Raw genomic sequence first — 17,990 nt, 5'->3', positions numbered from 1 at the left:
TGTTATTCAATTTCATCATTTTAGTTCATGGAATTTTATTATTGTTATGTTCCTACAGACTGTTATATTCGTTCATTAGCGAGTTAAAAGCATAAAATGTAAGAACTTAACTTTAAATTCTAAAAAAAATGTATAAAAAATACAATTTTTGACCGATCTGTGAAAATTACTTGCTGAGAAAACAATTTGATGCTCTGTAAGGGCATAAACGTGATAAAAATTTAACAACTAAATCGCTTAAAACAAAAGAACTCATACATATTATCATTTTTTACCAAAGTAGTTACAAACCTATATTTCTTAAAATATTTTATTACATGCTTTAACTGCTTTTTCTATGTTGAAAATTTCGAAACATGACTTGTACATCACTAAAAAGTGACGTAACTAAGACCGCTAATTAAAACTTAAAAATCATATGTATTACCAACTAAATTGTTAGTATCTGAAGAGTTTTTTATCTTATCTCGTTTCAATTAGTTTAGTTTAGCATAATCTATTAAGTTTATGCCCTTACAGAGTTGAAATTGCTGTTCAGCAAGTTGAAGCTTACGAGTGCTAAAAACATTTTTTATACGAGAACCAGTTAAATTTTTGAATAACAACCATAATTGAGTCTATTTAAACTACTTATTTAATACTCAACAATATAAGATTAATGTTCTTCAATTCCATCAGTTTAGTTTATTAAATCTAATTATTATTATAATGTTACAGGTTGTTACATTTGTTTATTAGCAGGTAGAAAGTGTAAAATGTAAAAATTTGACGTCAAATTTAAAAAAAATATATATTTCAAATACAATTTTTGAAAGATCTGTGAAGACAACTTGCTAAGGAACAAATTTAACTTCCTATAAGGACATAAACGTGCTTAAATATAAACAACTAAATCGCTTAATCCAAAACAACTTTTACTTTAAATTATTTTCTATCAAAGTAGTTACAACACTATATTTTTTTAAAAGTTATTACATGCTTTAACTGCTTTTTATTGGTTCAAAATTAAGGTACAAATCTTGTAAAGTATCAAAAAGTGACGTAACTAAAACCACTAACAAAAACTTAAAAATAATTTGTATTAGCAACTAAATTGTTAGTATTTACAAAGATCTATTTTAAATCTAGTTTTAATCCGTTTAGTTTGTTATAATCAATTTAGTTTATGCTTTTACAAAGTATAAATTGCTGTTCAGCAAGTTGAAGCGTATGAGTGCAACAGACATTTTTGATACGAAAAAAAGCTAAATGTTAAAATAACAACTATAATTAAGTAGATTTAAACAACTTATATAATAGTAAACAGGATTGGATTAAAGATATCTAAGTCCATCAATTTAGTTTATAAAATCTTATTGTCTTTGTGACCTTACACGTTGTTATATTTATTTATAAGCAAGAAGAAAGTATGAAACGTAAAAACTAAACTTTAAATTTTAAAAAAAAAAAAAAAAAAATACAATTGTTGAACAATAAATAAAAAAAACTTGCTAAGGAACAAATTTACCGCCCTTTAAGGACATAAAAGTGATAAAAATGTAACATCTAGACCGCTTAATCCAAAACAACTTAAGCTTTTAAGTACTTCATATCAGAGTAGTTACAAAATTATTCCTTCTTAAATATTTTATTACATGCTTTAACTGCTTGTTATTTGTTGAGAATTAAAAATTATTACTTGCAAATCGACAAAAAGTGACGTCAATATAACCGTTAACAAAAACTTAAAAATAATTTGTACGAGCAACTAATATGTTAGTATCTAAGAAGTTCCATTTAAAATTTAGTTTAAATCGGTTTAGTTTGTTAAAATCTAATAAGTTTATGCCCTCACAGAGTTAAAATTGCTGTTCAGCAGGTTGAAGCTTACGAGTGCTAAAAACATTTTTTATATGAGAACCAGTTGAATTTTTAAATAACAACCATAATTGAGTCTATTTGAACAACTTATTTAAAAGTCAACAATATAAGATTAATGTTATTCAATTTAATCAGTTTAGTTTATTAAATCTAATTATCATTATGATCTTACTGGTTGTTACATTTGTTTATTAGCAGGTAGAAAGTGTAATATGTAAAAACTTGACGTCAAATTTAAAAAAAAAATATATTTCAAATACAATTTTTAAAAGATCTGTAAAGACAACTTGCTAAGGAACAAATTTAACTCCCTATAAGGACATAAACGTGCTTAAATATAAACAACTAAATCGCTTAATCCAAAACAACTTTTACTTTAAATTATTTTCTATCAAAGTAGTTACAACACTATATTTTTTTTATAGTAATTACATGCTTTAACTGCTTTTTATTTGTTTAAAATTTAGGTACAAATCTTGTAAAGTATCGAAAAGTGACGTAACTAAAACCACTAACAAAAACTTAAAAATAATTTGTATTAGCAACTAAATTGTTAGTATTTACAAAGATCTATTTTGAATCTAGTTTCAATCCGTTTAGCTTGTTATAATCAATTTAGTTTATGCTTCTACAAAGTTTAAATTGCTGTTCAGCAAGTTGAAGCGTATGAGTGCAACAAACTTTTTTGATACGAAAAAAAGCTTAATGTTTAAATATCACCCATAATTGAGTAGATTCAAACAACTTATATAATAGTTAACAGTATTGGATTGATGTTATCTAAGTCTATTAATTTAGTTTATAAAATCTTATTATCTTTGTGTCCTCGCACGTTGGTATATTTATTTATAAGCAGGTAGAAAGTATGAAACGTAAAAACTAAACTTTAAATTCCGAAAAAAAATATCAAAAAAATACAATTGTTAAACAATAAATGAAGAAAACTTGCTAAGGAACAAATTTAACGCCCTTTAAGGACATATACGTGATAAAAATTTAACATCTAGATCGCTTAATCCAAAACAACTTAAGGTTTTAAGTATTTTCTATCAGAGTAGTTACAAAATTATTTCTTCTCAAATATTTTATTACATGCTTTATCTGCTAGTTATTTGTTAAAAATTAAAAATTATGACTTGTAAATCAACAAAAAGTGACGTCAATATAACCGCTAACAAAAACTTAAAAATAATTTGTACGAGCAACTAATATGTTAGTATCTAAGAAGTTCCATTTAAAATCTAGTTTAAATCGGATTAGTTTTTCAAAATCTAATAAGTTTATGCCCTTACAGAGTTAAAATTGCTGTTCAGCAGGTTGAAGCTTACGAGTGCACAAAACATCTTTGATACAAAAAACAGATAAATGTTTCAGTAACAACCATGATTAAGCCTATTTAAACAACTTTCTTAATAGTCAACAATTAAAGATTAATGTTATTCAATTCCATCATTTTAGTTTATGAAATTTTATTATTTTTATGTTCCTTTAGGTTGTTATATTCGTTCATTAGCAAGTTAAAAGCATAAAATGTAAGATTTTAACTATAAATTCTAAAGAAAATATATGAAAAATACAATTTTCTAAACGATCTGTAAAGATTACTTGCTAAGAAAATAATTTAACGCCCTGTGAGGACATAAACGTGATAAAAATTTAACAACTAAATCGCTTAAAACAAAACAACTCATACATATCATCATTTTTCACCAAAGTAGTTACAAAACTATATTTCTTAAAATATTTTATTACATGCTTTAACTGCATTTTCTATGTTAAAAATTTCAAAACATGACTTGTAAATTACTAAAAAGTGACGTTACTAAGACCGCTAATTAAAACTTAAAAATCATATGTATAAGCAACTAAATTGTTAGTATCTGAAGAGTTTTTCATCTTATCTCGTTTCAATTAGTTAAGTTTAGCATAATCTATTAAGTTCATGCCCTTACAGAGTTGAAATTGCTGTTTAGCAAGTTGAAGCTTACGAGTGCTAAAAACATTTTTTATATGAGAACCAGTTAAATTTTCAAATAACAACCATAATTGAGTCTATTTGAACAACTTATTCAATAGTCAACAATATAAGATTAATGTCATTCAATTTCATCAGTTTAGTTTATTAAATCTAATTATCATTATGATCTTACTGGTTGTTACATTTGTTTATAAGCAGGTAAAAAGTGTAATATGTAAAAACTTGACGTCAAATTTAAAAGAAAAATATAAGGTAAAAGTACGTATTATGGATACAAATTTCGATTGTTACGTTTCATCGACCAATATTGAATAAAAAAATAGTCATATGTTCATAATTTTTGGTTTTAATAGAAGCGCTATGCTCTTCTGAACAAATTGGAATTTTTGAAATGAAATTTAGATGTAAAAAAATAATTTTATAAGCAAATATTGACACGATCAAAATCAACTTAAGCTTTTAAGTATTTTCTATCAGAGTAGTTACAAAATTATTTCTTCTCAAATATTTTATTCCATGCCTTATCTGCTAGTTATTTGTTGAAAATTAAAAATTATTACTTGTAAATCGACAAAAAGTGACGTCAATATAACCGCTAACAAAAACTTAAAAATAATTTGTACGAGCAACTAATATGTTAGTACCTAAAAAGTTCCATTTAAAATTTAGTTTAAATCGGTTTAGTTTGTTAAAATCTAATAAGTTTATGCCCTCACAGAGTTAAAATTGCTGTTCAGCAGGTTGAAGCTTACGAGTGCTAGAAAGATTTTTTATATGAGAACCAGTTAAATTTTTAAATAACAACTATAATTGAGTCTATTTAAACAACTTATTCAAAAGTCAACAATATAAGATTAATGTTATTCAATTTAATCAGTTTAGTTTATCAAATCTAATTATCATTATGATCTTACTGGTTGTTACATTTGTTTATTAGCAGGTAGAAAGTGTAATATGTAAAAACTTGACATCAAATTTAAAAGAAATATATATTTTAATTACAATTTTTGAAAGATCTGTGAAGACAATTTGCTAAGGAACAAATTTAACTCCCTATTAGGACATAAACGTGCTTAAATATAAACAACTAAATCGCTTAATCCAAAACAACTTTTACTTTAAATTATTTTCTATCAAAGTAGTTACAACACTATATTTTTTTAAAAGTTATTACATGCTTTAACTGCTTTTTATTTGTTCAAAATTAAGGTACAAATCTTGTAAAGTATCGAAAAGTGACGTAACTAAAACCACTAACAAAAACTTAAAAATAATTTGTATTAGCAACTAAATTGTTAGTATTTACAAAGATCTATTTTGAATCTAGTTTCAATCCGTTTAGCTTGTTATAATCAATTTAGTTTATGCTTCTACAAAGTTTAAATTGCTGTTCAGCAAGTTGAAGCGTATGAGTGCAACAAACTTTTTTGATACGAAAAAAAGCTTAATGTTTAAATATCACCCATAATTGAGTAGATTCAAACAACTTATATAATAGTTAACAGTATTGGATTGATGTTATCTAAGTCTATCAATTTAGTTTATAAAATCTTATTATCTTTGTGTCCTCACACGTTGGTATATTTATTTATAAGCAGGTAGAAAGTATGAAACGTAAAAACTAAACTTTAAATTCCGAAAAAAAATATCAAAAAAATACAATTGTTAAACAATAAATGAAGAAAACTTGCTAAGGAACAAATTTAACGCCCTTTAAGGACATATACGTGATAAAAATTTAACATCTAGATCGCTTAATCCAAAACAACTTAAGGTTTTAAGTATTTTCTATCAGAGTAGTTACAAAATTATTTCTTCTCAAATATTTTATTACATGCTTTATCTGCTAGTTATTTGTTGAAAATTAAAAATTATGACTTGTAAATCAACAAAAAGTGACGTCAATATAACCGCTAACAAAAACTTAAAAATAATTTGTACGAGCAACTAATATGTTAGTATCTAAGAAGTTCCATTTAAAATCTAGTTTAAATCGGTTTAGTTTTTTAAAATCTAATAAGTTTATGCCCTTACAGAGTTAAAATTGCTGTTCAGCAGGTTGAAGCTTACGAGTGCAAAAAACATCTTTGATACGAAAAACAGCTAAATGTTTCAGTAACAACCATGATTAAGCCTATTTAAACAACTTTCTTAATAGTCAACAATTAAAGATTAATGTTATTCAATTCCATCATTTTAGTTCATGAAATTTTATTATTCTTATGTTCCTTTAGGTTGTTATATTCGTTTATTAGCAAGTTAAAAGCATAAAATGTAAGAACTTAACTTCAAATTCTAAAGAAAATATATGAAAAATACAATTTTTAAACGATCTGTAAAGATTACTTGCTAAGAAAATAATTTAACGCCCTGTGAGGACATAAACGTGATAAAAATTTAACAACTAAATCGCTTAAAACAAAACAACTCATACATATCATCATTTTTCACCAAAGTAGTTACAAAACTATATTTCTTAAAATATTTTATTACATGCTTTAACTGCATTTTGTATGTTAAAAATTTCGAAACATGACTTGTAAATCACTAAAAAGTGACGTTACTAAGACCGCTAATTAAAACTTAAAAATCATATGTATAAGCAACTAAATTGTTAGTATCTGAAGAGTTTTTCATCTTATCTCGTTTCAATTAGTTAAGTTTAGCATAATCTATTAAGTTCATGCCCTTACAGAGTTGAAATTGCTGTTCAGCAAGTTGAAGCTTACGAGTGCTAAAAACATTTTTTATATGAGAACCAGTTAAATTTTCAAATAACAACCATAATTGAGTCTATTTGAACAACTTATTCAATAGTCAACAATATAAGATTAATGTTATTCAATTTCATCAGTTTAGTTTATTAAATCTAATTATCATTATGATCTTACTGGTTGTTACATTTGTTTATAAGCAGGTAAAAAGTGTAATATGTAAAAACTTGACGTCAAATTTAAAAGAAAAATATAAGGTAAAAGTACGTATTATGGATACAAATTTCGATTGTTACGTTTCAGCGACCAATATTGAATAAAAAAATAGTCATATGTTCATAATTTTTGGTTTTAATAGAAGCGCTATGCTCTTCTGAACAAATTGGAATTTTTGAAATGAAATTTAGATGTAAAAAAATAATTTTATAAGCAAATATTGACACGATCAAAATCAACTTAAGCTTTTAAGTATTTTCTATCAGAGTAGTTACAAAATTATTTCTTCTCAAATATTTTATTACATGCCTTATCTGCTAGTTATTTGTTGAAAATTAAAAATTATTACTTGTAAATCGACAAAAAGTGACGTCAATATAACCGCTAACAAAAACTTAAAAATAATTTGTACGAGCAACTAATATGTTAGTATCTAAAAAGTTCCATTTAAAATTTAGTTTAAATCGGTTTAGTTTGTTAAAATCTAATAAGTTTATGCCCTCACAGAGTTAAAATTGCTGTTCAGCAGGTTGAAGCTTACGAGTGCTAGAAAGATTTTTTATATGAGAACCAGTTAAATTTTTAAATAACAACTATAATTGAGTCTATTTGAACAACTTATTCAAAAGTCAACAATATAAGATTAATGTTATTCAATTTAATCAGTTTAGTTTATCAAATCTAATTATCATTATGATCTTACTGGTTGTTACATTTGTTTATTAGCAGGTAGAAAGTGTAATATGTAAAAACTTGACATCAAATTTAAAAAAAATATATATTTTAATTACAATTTTTGAAAGATCTGTTAAGACAATTTGCTAAGGAACAAATTTAACTCCCTATTAGGACATAAACGTGCTTAAATATAAACAACTAAATCGCTTAATCCAAAACAACTTTTACTTTAAATTATTTTCTATCAAAGTAGTTACAACACTTTATTTTTTTAAAAGTTATTACATGCTTTAACTGCTTTTTATTTGTTCAAAATTAAGGTACAAATCTTGTAAAGTATCGAAAAGTGACGTAACTAAAACCACTAACAAAAACTTAAAAATAATTTGTATTAGCAACTAAATTGTTAGTATTTACAAAGATCTATTTTAAATCTAGTTTTAATCTGTTTAGTTTGTTATAATCAATTTAGTTTATGCTTCTACAAAGTTTAAATTGCTGTTCAGCAAGTTGAAGCGTATGAGTGCAACAAACATTTTTGATACGAAAAAAAGCTTAATGTTTAAATATCACCCATAATTGAGTAGATTCAAACAACTTATATAATAGTTAACAGTATTAGATTAATGTTATCTAAGTCTATCAATTTAGTTTATAAAATCTTATTATCTTTGTGTCCTTACACGTTGGTATATTTATTTATAAGCAGGTAGAAAGTATGAAACGTAAAAACTAAACTTTAAATTCCGAAAAAAAATATCAAAAAAATACAATTGTTAAACAATAAATGAAGAAAACTTGCTAAGGAACAAATTTAACGCCCTTTAAGGACATAAACGTGATAAAAATTTAACATCTAGATCGCTTAATCCAAAACAACTTAAGCTTTTAAGTATTTTCTATCAGAGTAGTTACAAAATTATTTCTTCTCAAATATTTTATTACATGCTTTATCTGCTAGTAATTTGTTAATAATTAAAAATTATGACTTGTAAATCGACAAAAAGTGACGTCAATATAACCGCTAACAAAAACTTAAAAATAATTTGTACGAGCAACTAATATGTTAGTATCTAAGAAGTTCCATTTAAAATCTAGTTTAAATCGGTTTAGTTTTTTAAAATCTAATAAGTTTATGCCCTTACAGAGTTAAAATTGCTGTTCAGCAGGTTGAAGCTTACGAGTGCACAAAACATCTTTGATACGAAAAACAGCTAAATGTTTCAGTAACAACCATGATTAAGCCTATTTAAACAACTTTCTTAATAGTCAACAATTAAAGATTAATGTTATTCAATTCCATCATTTTAGTTCATGAAATTTTATTATTCTTATGTTCCTTTAGGTTGTTATATTCGTTCATTAGCAAGTTGAAAGCATAAAATATAAGAACTTAACTTCTAATTCTAAAAAAAATATATGAAAAATACAATTTTTAAACGATCTGTGAAGATTACTTGCTAAGAAAATAATTTAACGCCCTGTAAGGACATAAACGTGATAAAAATTTAACAACTAAAACGCTTAAAACAAAACAACTTATACATATCATCATTTTTTACCAAAGTTGTTACAAAACTATATTTTTTAAAATTTCTTATTACATTCTTTAACTGCTTATTCTATATTGAAAATTTTGAAACATGACTTGTGAATCACTAAAAAGTGACGTTACTTAAACCGCTAAAAAAAAATTTGAAATAATATGTATTAGCAACTAAATTGTCAATATCTAAGGAGTTTTTACTTTATATAGTTTTAATTAGTTTAGTTTATTATAGTTCATTTAGTTTCTGCCCTTACAGAGTTCAAATTGCTGTTTAGCAAGGTGAAGCTTATGAGTGCAAAAAACATCTTTTATACGAAAAATTAACAGCTAAATGTCTCAGTAACGACCAGGATTAAGTTTATTGAATTAACTTATTTTATAGTCAACAATATTAGATCAATGCTATTTAGATCAATCAATTTAGTATATAAAATCTTATTATCTTTGTGTCCTTACACGTTGTTACATTTGTTTATAAGCAGGTAGAAAGTATAGTATGTAATATCGTTTGAACGATCTGTGAAGTTAACTTGCTAAGGAACAAATTTAACGCACTGTAAGGACATAAACGTGAATTAAGTTTAACAACTAAATTACTTAAATCAAAACAACTTTGACTTTTTATCATTTTCTATCCAAGTAGGTACGAAAAATACATTTCTTAGAAAATTTTATTACATGCTTTAACTGCCTCTTATGTGTTGGATATTTTACAAGTTTAGTTGCCAATCACTGAATATTGATGTAATTAAAACTGCTAACAAAAAACTTTCACATATTATGTATTAGCAACTTAATTGTTTATATCTTAAAATTTTTCTATTTAATCTTGTTTTAATTAGTTTAGTTCGTTATAGTCTATTTAGTTTATGTCTTTACAGAGTTAAAATTGCTGTTTAGCATGTTAAAGCTAAAGAATGCGTGAAACATCTTCGATATGAGAAAGAGCTAAATCTTTAAATACAAATTTTGAAAAAGTCTGTTTGTCTAACTTATTAATTAGTATATATTAATAGATTAATATAATTTTTTTGTAAGAGATTTATTTTTTAATAATTGCTTATTAACTTTATGTCCTTACAGGTTGTTATTTTTGTATATTAGCAAGTTAAATGTTAAAAATTTTATAACTAAAGTTGCGAGTTTTAAAAAAAATGCATCAAAAATACAATTGTGAAACCACACCTAAAGTTAATTTATAATTTCTTTTTGTATGTGACTTTATATTCTTAAAAAGATTTTTTCTCAAAAATCTATGAGGAGTTCCTTAACTTTTGTGTAGGAAATCGTTTTGTTGTAAAAATTTAAAGTGTCATTTCGCTGATTAACATTATTTTGGACTATAGTAATCTGACTTGTTTATAACTGCAAGATGTGCCTTATTACGTTTTATAAATTAATGTAGCTCCGTACTTTGAGTGTTGATATGTTTTAAGTAGATAACATAAAGTATCTAGTCCGTGGATTTTATGAAACCTTTTTATGCACTTAGTTCGAGTACTTGATTTTTTTTAATTTTCGTGTAGATAATTGTTTATGAATTGTATGTATATTATACTTGTAATTAAAAAATGCAATGAGCTATTAAGATCAGACGATCTCTCAACATACCTTCTACGTTTATGAATTCAAATTATTTTACTATCGCCCAGCGTAGACGTACAGTGTAGCTTAAACTATTAACAAGAACTCTTAGGTGTGTTGTTTATGTAACTAATTAGTTAATATTTACTAAGTGAGTTATTTTATGTAGTTCTTAGCAGCTTAGTTGACAAATACTTTTTAACGTTACGTCCTTGTGGGGCGTTTAGTTCGTTGTCCATCGAGTAAAGGCTTACGAATGCAACAAACATTAATTTAAACGCTATGAAAAAATATATTAAAATGACGATTGTGAACAACGTTGACTCAGTGGTAAGCAGACTCTTGTCACTGACACAGTGTCGTTTTAGAGGTTGTAGGTTTAATTCATGTTGAGTGCAAATTTTTTTCAAAAACCGTTTCTATCTGAAAAAGTTTCTTTGCACCCCCGCTGTTTCAAGGCGGGTTTCTCTGTGGAATTTTTCTTTAGAGTACGTTCGAGATCTTTTTTTTGGCCCACAGGTCTATGTGACTGGGTAAATGCGAAGCAGTGTTAGGGCTATAGGTAGGGATTAGTAGACCTAATGCCAGGCAGGGATCGCTAGCCTTACCAGTGACGAGTGGTCCCTGAAACATGGGGCTTTTTTGGTGATGCCAATTAGCCTGGATCCGATGCTTCGGCAGAGAGCGCCGACTTAACCGGCGAGGAGTGGCCACCCTGAAATACAGAGTCTTCTCCGGGGAAAGGCATTACAGTGGTATGTGACCCGATGTACCATTGATGTAGAGAGTGTCAAGTGAAACAGCTTATCAGCTTAACTGACAAGATGTTTTACCAGAGATACTTGCACTGTGCCCATGGTATGATTAGGTACGATATCAATAATAAGTTTGGAAGTGCGTGCGAAAATACACCCCCACGCATAGGTGGTTACTGGGTGATCCCAGTGACTAGGCCAAGACTCTGTCGCGGTAACCAAAAAAAAAAAAAAATATTGAAATGACGATTGTGTAACTACATATTAAGTGAAACTATAAGGGCTTCTAGTATTTTATCGGACACTTTTAAAATAGTTTCTCCCTTATAAGACTAAGAGACATTTTTGAACTGTTGTATTTTGTTAATTCCTTCTGAGTTTACATTAAAATTTTTTGTTTGCAGAATAATAGCATTTTATATAGTAGTAAACTCATTCGTTCGGAATTGCAAGATATGCTCTATTGCTTCTTGGCTATTTATAAAATTTTTTTTGGTCTAATTTTTGACGTGTTTTAAGAAAAGAAAAATAATAGTCTACTTTATGTTCGTGTACTAAATGAAGTCTTCAAATTCGCTAAGTTTGAGTTCATGATTATTTTTATTTTACTTTTGTAGTGCTTTGTGTGTAAGTTACACACACCCTTAAGTTCTTCAGGTAATTTTCCCGTATATTTATGAATTCGGAATTGTGTACCAATGGTCTCCCTTAAAAATTGGGTATAGCTATAATCGTTTATAATAACCACTAAAAAACATTTTATTTGTATCTTAGTTGACAGCAACAGATAATAAATTCATGTTATTTAGTTTTAAGTGGTTTAGTTAATGATTTCTGTCCAAGTTTATGTTCTTATAGGGCTTTAAACTTTTTTTAAGTGAAGGCAGAAGTATAAAAAAAAAGGATTTACATTCTAAAAACAAAAAATTGATAAGAACAAGGGCTAACATTCCAAGAAACAAAAGTATTTAAATCGCTTTTGCTTCAGTACACATCAAATTAAATTTTTAAGGGTTTTTGAAATGATATCTAATACTTATAGTATGGTTTGCTTTCATAAAATTAAAAAGTTTTTTTCAACTCTAGCATTTTGTGAGCGACTCTAGAGTAAATATTCAAACTTTATGTTCATAGAATGAAATCATTGAGCATAACAGTATACTCACCCACATGAAATTGCAGTATATGCTAGATTGTGTTATATTAACTGAAAATTTGTTACAAACATAAGGCTACAAATTATTTGAAATTATTTTCAAATACAAAACTAGGAATAGTGAAAAACATGAAACACGTTATAATTGAAAAAAAACTTTATTTTTTTTAAGTACAAATGAAATCACTTTTATATAAAAAGCTAAGCTTATACACACAACCTTTCTTAAACATTTAAATAGTTAAGTTTATAAAAATTTTATAATCTTGTAAGATAAGTTCTTGTTATTAAATGTAATTACTAATAGTATGAATAGTTTAATTTCATATCACAACTTTATGAGATACCTATCAAATTAAATATTTATTGCTTTGGTATGCTTTATAGGATACAAAAGTTAATTAGATAAAAATAATAAAAATTTTTTGTAGCTTACGATTTATATTAACACCACATTTCAAATCAGCATATAGCAAATATGGTTACCATGACTAATGCAATTAAGGAAAATCAGAATCATTTTCAACAAATAAAGTTGATTCAAGATTTTCTAATACGTTTTACATTCTAAAACATAGATTAATTCAACTTAAAAAAAATTTAGTTAGTGGTTTTTCTGTTTTTTTTTTTTTTTTTTTTTTTTTTCATATCTAACTATTACTGTTGTAGTAGAAAAAAAAGAACAGTTCTTATTATCTCCCTATAATCACGAAAGTCGCATTTTTTTTGTTTTTTCACAAACTTTCATATTAATACAAGAGTATTTAAATTATTACTTATTAAGTTAAAACAAGAAACTAATGGATCGCAAAAATAAACTATTACTTGTTTTTTAATGTTAATCTATTTTTCTTTTCTTTTAATTGCTAATCTTACCCAATTTTGAATGTTCGCCAGAGTTACATTAGCTAACGATGGAGAGCTTATCAGAAACTTTGAACATTTCTTAAGTGACGGTTCTTTTTCCGTCTCAATATATTTTCCAAAAGCTGAATATATGTAAGTTGGAATGGTATTTCTTTCAGGTACTGAATTTGCTTTTGTACTATTTTTTTTTCTTTGGATATGAATCCAAGAACGTATTTGAGGCTCTTTCCTAGCTTTGAGATGCAAATTTTTTGTTCTTTTTTGAAATTCTCGAATCTCTTGGCTACTTGGAACTTTTTCATTTGAATCCAAAACATTTGGAAATGCTTCTAGTAGATCTTTAACATCCTCTCGTAACCACTGCATTTTTTGATGATGTACTGCTGGGATACCTGATGATTAAAATTTTTTTTACTGAAAGTACTATTATGTTTGATTTTATCATGTAATCGTCCGAAGAAAGTAATTATTAAAATATTTTATTCGAATTAATAGTTATTATTATAGATTAGGGTACTTGATTCTATTTCAAAGCATTATTTATCACTATTTACTATTAGCAATGTAATTTTTTTTATTGTGTATTTTTTATACTTACTATTCGGTCTAGACTGTGTATTTTCCATTAGATGCTTTTTTTTTCCAAAATTATTTGCGTGCTCTTCGTCACTGTACGAATCATATTCCATAGGCACTACAATAAAAAAAAAAAAAGAAAAAAAAACAACATTATGGAGAGATAACTACAGTAAATGTATAAAAAAAAAAATTCTATTTAGTTAAAGTCCAGTAAATATTAATTTGGTATATAGTTATTAAGAATACAGTTTAGTTGTAAGTGTGCATGTTAATAGGTTTAGTCTAGATTAATTATACATAAAAAAAAGCTAAATAAAAACAAGAAACTAAAGCGTAAGAAGTAGGCTTTTAGAATTTTAAAGTGATAAAATTGAGCTGAAGATGATGAACAAAGAGGTGAGAACAAACTTTTGTTTATAATGACTTATAAGGAATGATAATCATCGTAAAAAATCGGGAAGTGAGACGTTCATATTTAATAAAGTATTTGAAAAAAATAATTACTAGGCCTTGAAGAATCATCATATTCAACAGAGCTTGTTGTCTTTTCCTTGTGGTGTCGTTGAAATTGTTCATCGTTTTTGTTATTATTGTGGTTGTTGTCTTTTTGTGACTCTAAGTTATTGACTCCTTGAGCTTTTTCAATTTGATGTACTGTCTCAAGGTCTCTATTAAAATTGAGTGTGCGATAGTTTTTTCGGTGAACTTTTTCTGTATGGCCTAAAAATTCGGACAAATTACCAACTATGCGCTCATTTAAGCCTTCAGTTGCACTGTGTGTCGCGACTTGTTTCCTAAATCGGGTGCCACGAAGTGATTCTGGTACTTTGGCATTGCAATTTAGGGCAAATTCAGGAACTATCCGGCTTATACGAATGTATGTAAAATCACTATTTATGTCGTTAATATTAGCGAAAACAAAGCTATTTTCTGGATCAATGTTTGCTTCTTGTCTTTTAGATAGCAGAAGGTCTAGATAAGTTCGAATGTATTTGTCAAATACTATAGGGACAGGACGTGTTCTTTTTCCTCTTACCTCTAGACGACATTTTCCATGACTTTCTTGAATTGTACCAAATGCTTCGATTTCTAGTCGTTCGACTTCACCTACTCTTCGACAGTTGGTAAGATGAAGATAAACTGCTACGTAATTTCTTAGATTGATGTAAGAATCATCGCTATATTTTGATGATAGAGCTTCAAAAGTAGTAGCCATTTGAAATTCTAACCAATCTCGCAGCTTTTTCGTATCATCTTGGTCTGGTAACACTTCTTTCTTCTGTCTCTTTTGTCTAGCTTGCGATTCAGCGATTGTATTTCCAATATCTCTATTCCACATAACCTTATATTTAAATAAAAAGTTATTTATTCTGGTTCTTTTTTCGGCATTTTCACTACTTGTTCCCAGATCCACGAAATAAACCTGTGCTACATCTTTTACCAATGACCCTACGTCACTAGCAGTCGCAGGAGCTGCCATAAACTTAGATCGCTCGTCAGTTTTACCCAATACCTTAACTGCTTGTATGAAAGTGTCAAAGTAATCTTCATTAAATATATCACTTAATTCCTTTATATCTGGTATAATTTTTATCATTTCCAGCTTGAGCCTGCCAAGCCTGCACAAACTTGCACGAATTTTTTCAAATTGATGTTTTGTTGTTTCTCTCCGACGAGCCTCAGCATTTAACCATAGAATTATGCTGTAGTCATGACGGATCGCATCGTGAACATTGTTGTCTCGAATTCTTGATGCAATGGTTATTGCATCCTCAGTCGCTTTTTCATGATAATTTCCTTCAACACTTTTTGACAAACGAGAAATATCATGTCTATGTAAAAATGATTTTTTTGTACATCTGGCTACGTGCTTCCTCATAGAAGAACGTGAAAAAAAAACTTTGCATTTAGGACATGGGGCCTTTGAGCTTATAGTTTGTCCAACATTTGTAGGTCGTCTTGCAACAACAAAATCCTTTGCCTCATTTGTTCGGATATTATTTAGATAGTTCCCGTTGTCTCGTAATTCCTTAATTAGGGCATTACGTTTTAAACTGGCTGCTTCTTTTTCTTCTTTTTTTTTATATTTTTTAAGATCAATTGATGTAAATTCAATAACTTTTTTTTCTTTTGAATGCTTTGATTGCAAGTGCTTCGATATCTTGGTGTACATTACTTTAGTTTCTGGAAATTCTTTTTTTTTTTTCAAGCAGAACATGCAAGCATTTTTTTTTGAGCCACCTTGACTGTGCAACAGTACGCTAGTTTTCCTATTTTTCAAAGCCTCACCAACTGATTCCAAATTAACCGAAATATTTAAACCTGAATCTACTGAGGAATCAGCAGCAGTATGTGACGAACTTAGAGGATTCGGAGATTCAACAGCAGTTTTTGAAGATGATGAATAAGCCTTAACATCAGATGATTTGACAGGGACTGGAGTTCTTTTTTTAATTGAATTTACCAAAGAGTCAGAATCAGAATTAGAGTCATCATCATCGTCTGAACTTTCTGAATTAGTATCTGGTTCTGTTACGTACTCTGAGCCAGAGGTGCCTTCTTCTTCCCAATTATCAGATTCTAATAAAAGAAAAACAATAACTACAATTACAAACATATAAAAAATTTGATTTTAAAATGTATCTTATTTTTGACACGCTTTTTTAAAACTATTATTGTTTTAACTATTAAAATTATTTTTAAATTTTACTATTTTTTAAAAATTTAGGTATATGATATCATACCAAGTGACTTAACATTTAAATAAATAATGACTATAATGCGTTAAAGATTATGATCTTAATATAGAGATCATAATCTTAAACGCATTATAGTCATTATTTATTTAAATGCTGAGCAAGTTATGATTTTTTGTAAAAAAGGCATAAAAATAAAAATAAAAAAATATAACAAATTTTTACCCTTCCTTAAAGGTTCTGCTGAGTGTGTACTTAAATGCTTTTCAGTGATAAAAATTGATTTATCCGAATTACTCTCTCCATAGTTGATGTTTTCAAATCCATTTGGAGAAAAAGAATGTAATCCTTCTTCAGTGCTTTCAGTAACTAAAAAAAATAAATAAAATATTTGTATGTGCAAAATCATAAATAGAGTGATTAAAAAATGTGGCACATTTTTAGGGTAAAAATTGCACAAAAGTAATTTAAAAATACTTACTATTATCAGAAAAGTTAGAAAAACTTGGTAGGTGGCTAATTATAGAACCATCCAAAGAATCAACAGATAATTTTACTGAAATATAATAGTTTGAAATTAGTTTTGTCCTAATAAAATTTAATATTTAAATCATAGAGCGTGAAATTAAAAAAAAATAACACTATGTAATGAATTACTTTAAGTGCACTCAATGCTAATTTTTGGGTTGGTAAATATGAAAATACAAATAAAAAAAATTAAATATTTCATAATTCTAGTATAAATATGTATCTAAAATATGAATTATAGTTTTGATCGAAGTTAATTAAGATTACTCTAGCTTTGTCAAAATCATCTAAACTTTTATCTGTGTCTTAGAAAATAATGTAGAAAACGTATTGTGTATACAATACCTATTTTTCTAGGGTGATTTGGATAATCATCTTTTCCATCTTTTCCATTGATTAATCTCTTCTTCTCTATTACCGTTTTATCGTCAGATTTCTTTTCTTCTGCATGGTATCTTTCTAAAACAACTTTAAGTTCTCGTTCTAGAAGTGTAGATTGACACGTTATAATTTTATGAACTTTTTTTTTTTTACGTTGGAGTCGACCACCTTTAAAACAAGAATACCATAAAGTTTTTATCCTATGTACGTAAAAAATACCTTTAAAAGTGCACATAACTGCATAATGACGTCAGCGTTTATTGGTTACGTGAGATTGCACAAAAAAACTACGCTTAAGTAGTTATAATTAGGATAAAGAGAAACTAATAAGATGGTTATAACGTGTAGTCAGATAAAGACCGAAGACTAAATAGTACTTTCTTTTTTTTTCATTTATTCTAAATAACGATGATAACCTAGGAACTTCAATACTCTATAGGTTTTATTTG

Source organism: Copidosoma floridanum, unplaced genomic scaffold (genome assembly GCF_036245765.1).
Source record: "Copidosoma floridanum isolate Cflo_tuat_1 unplaced genomic scaffold, Cflo_Japanese_pri ptg000040l, whole genome shotgun sequence".
Classification (NCBI taxonomy): Eukaryota; Metazoa; Arthropoda; class Insecta; order Hymenoptera; family Encyrtidae; genus Copidosoma; species Copidosoma floridanum.
The sequence above is the reverse complement of the archived record's forward strand: the minus strand, read 5'-3'. Positions refer to the sequence as shown.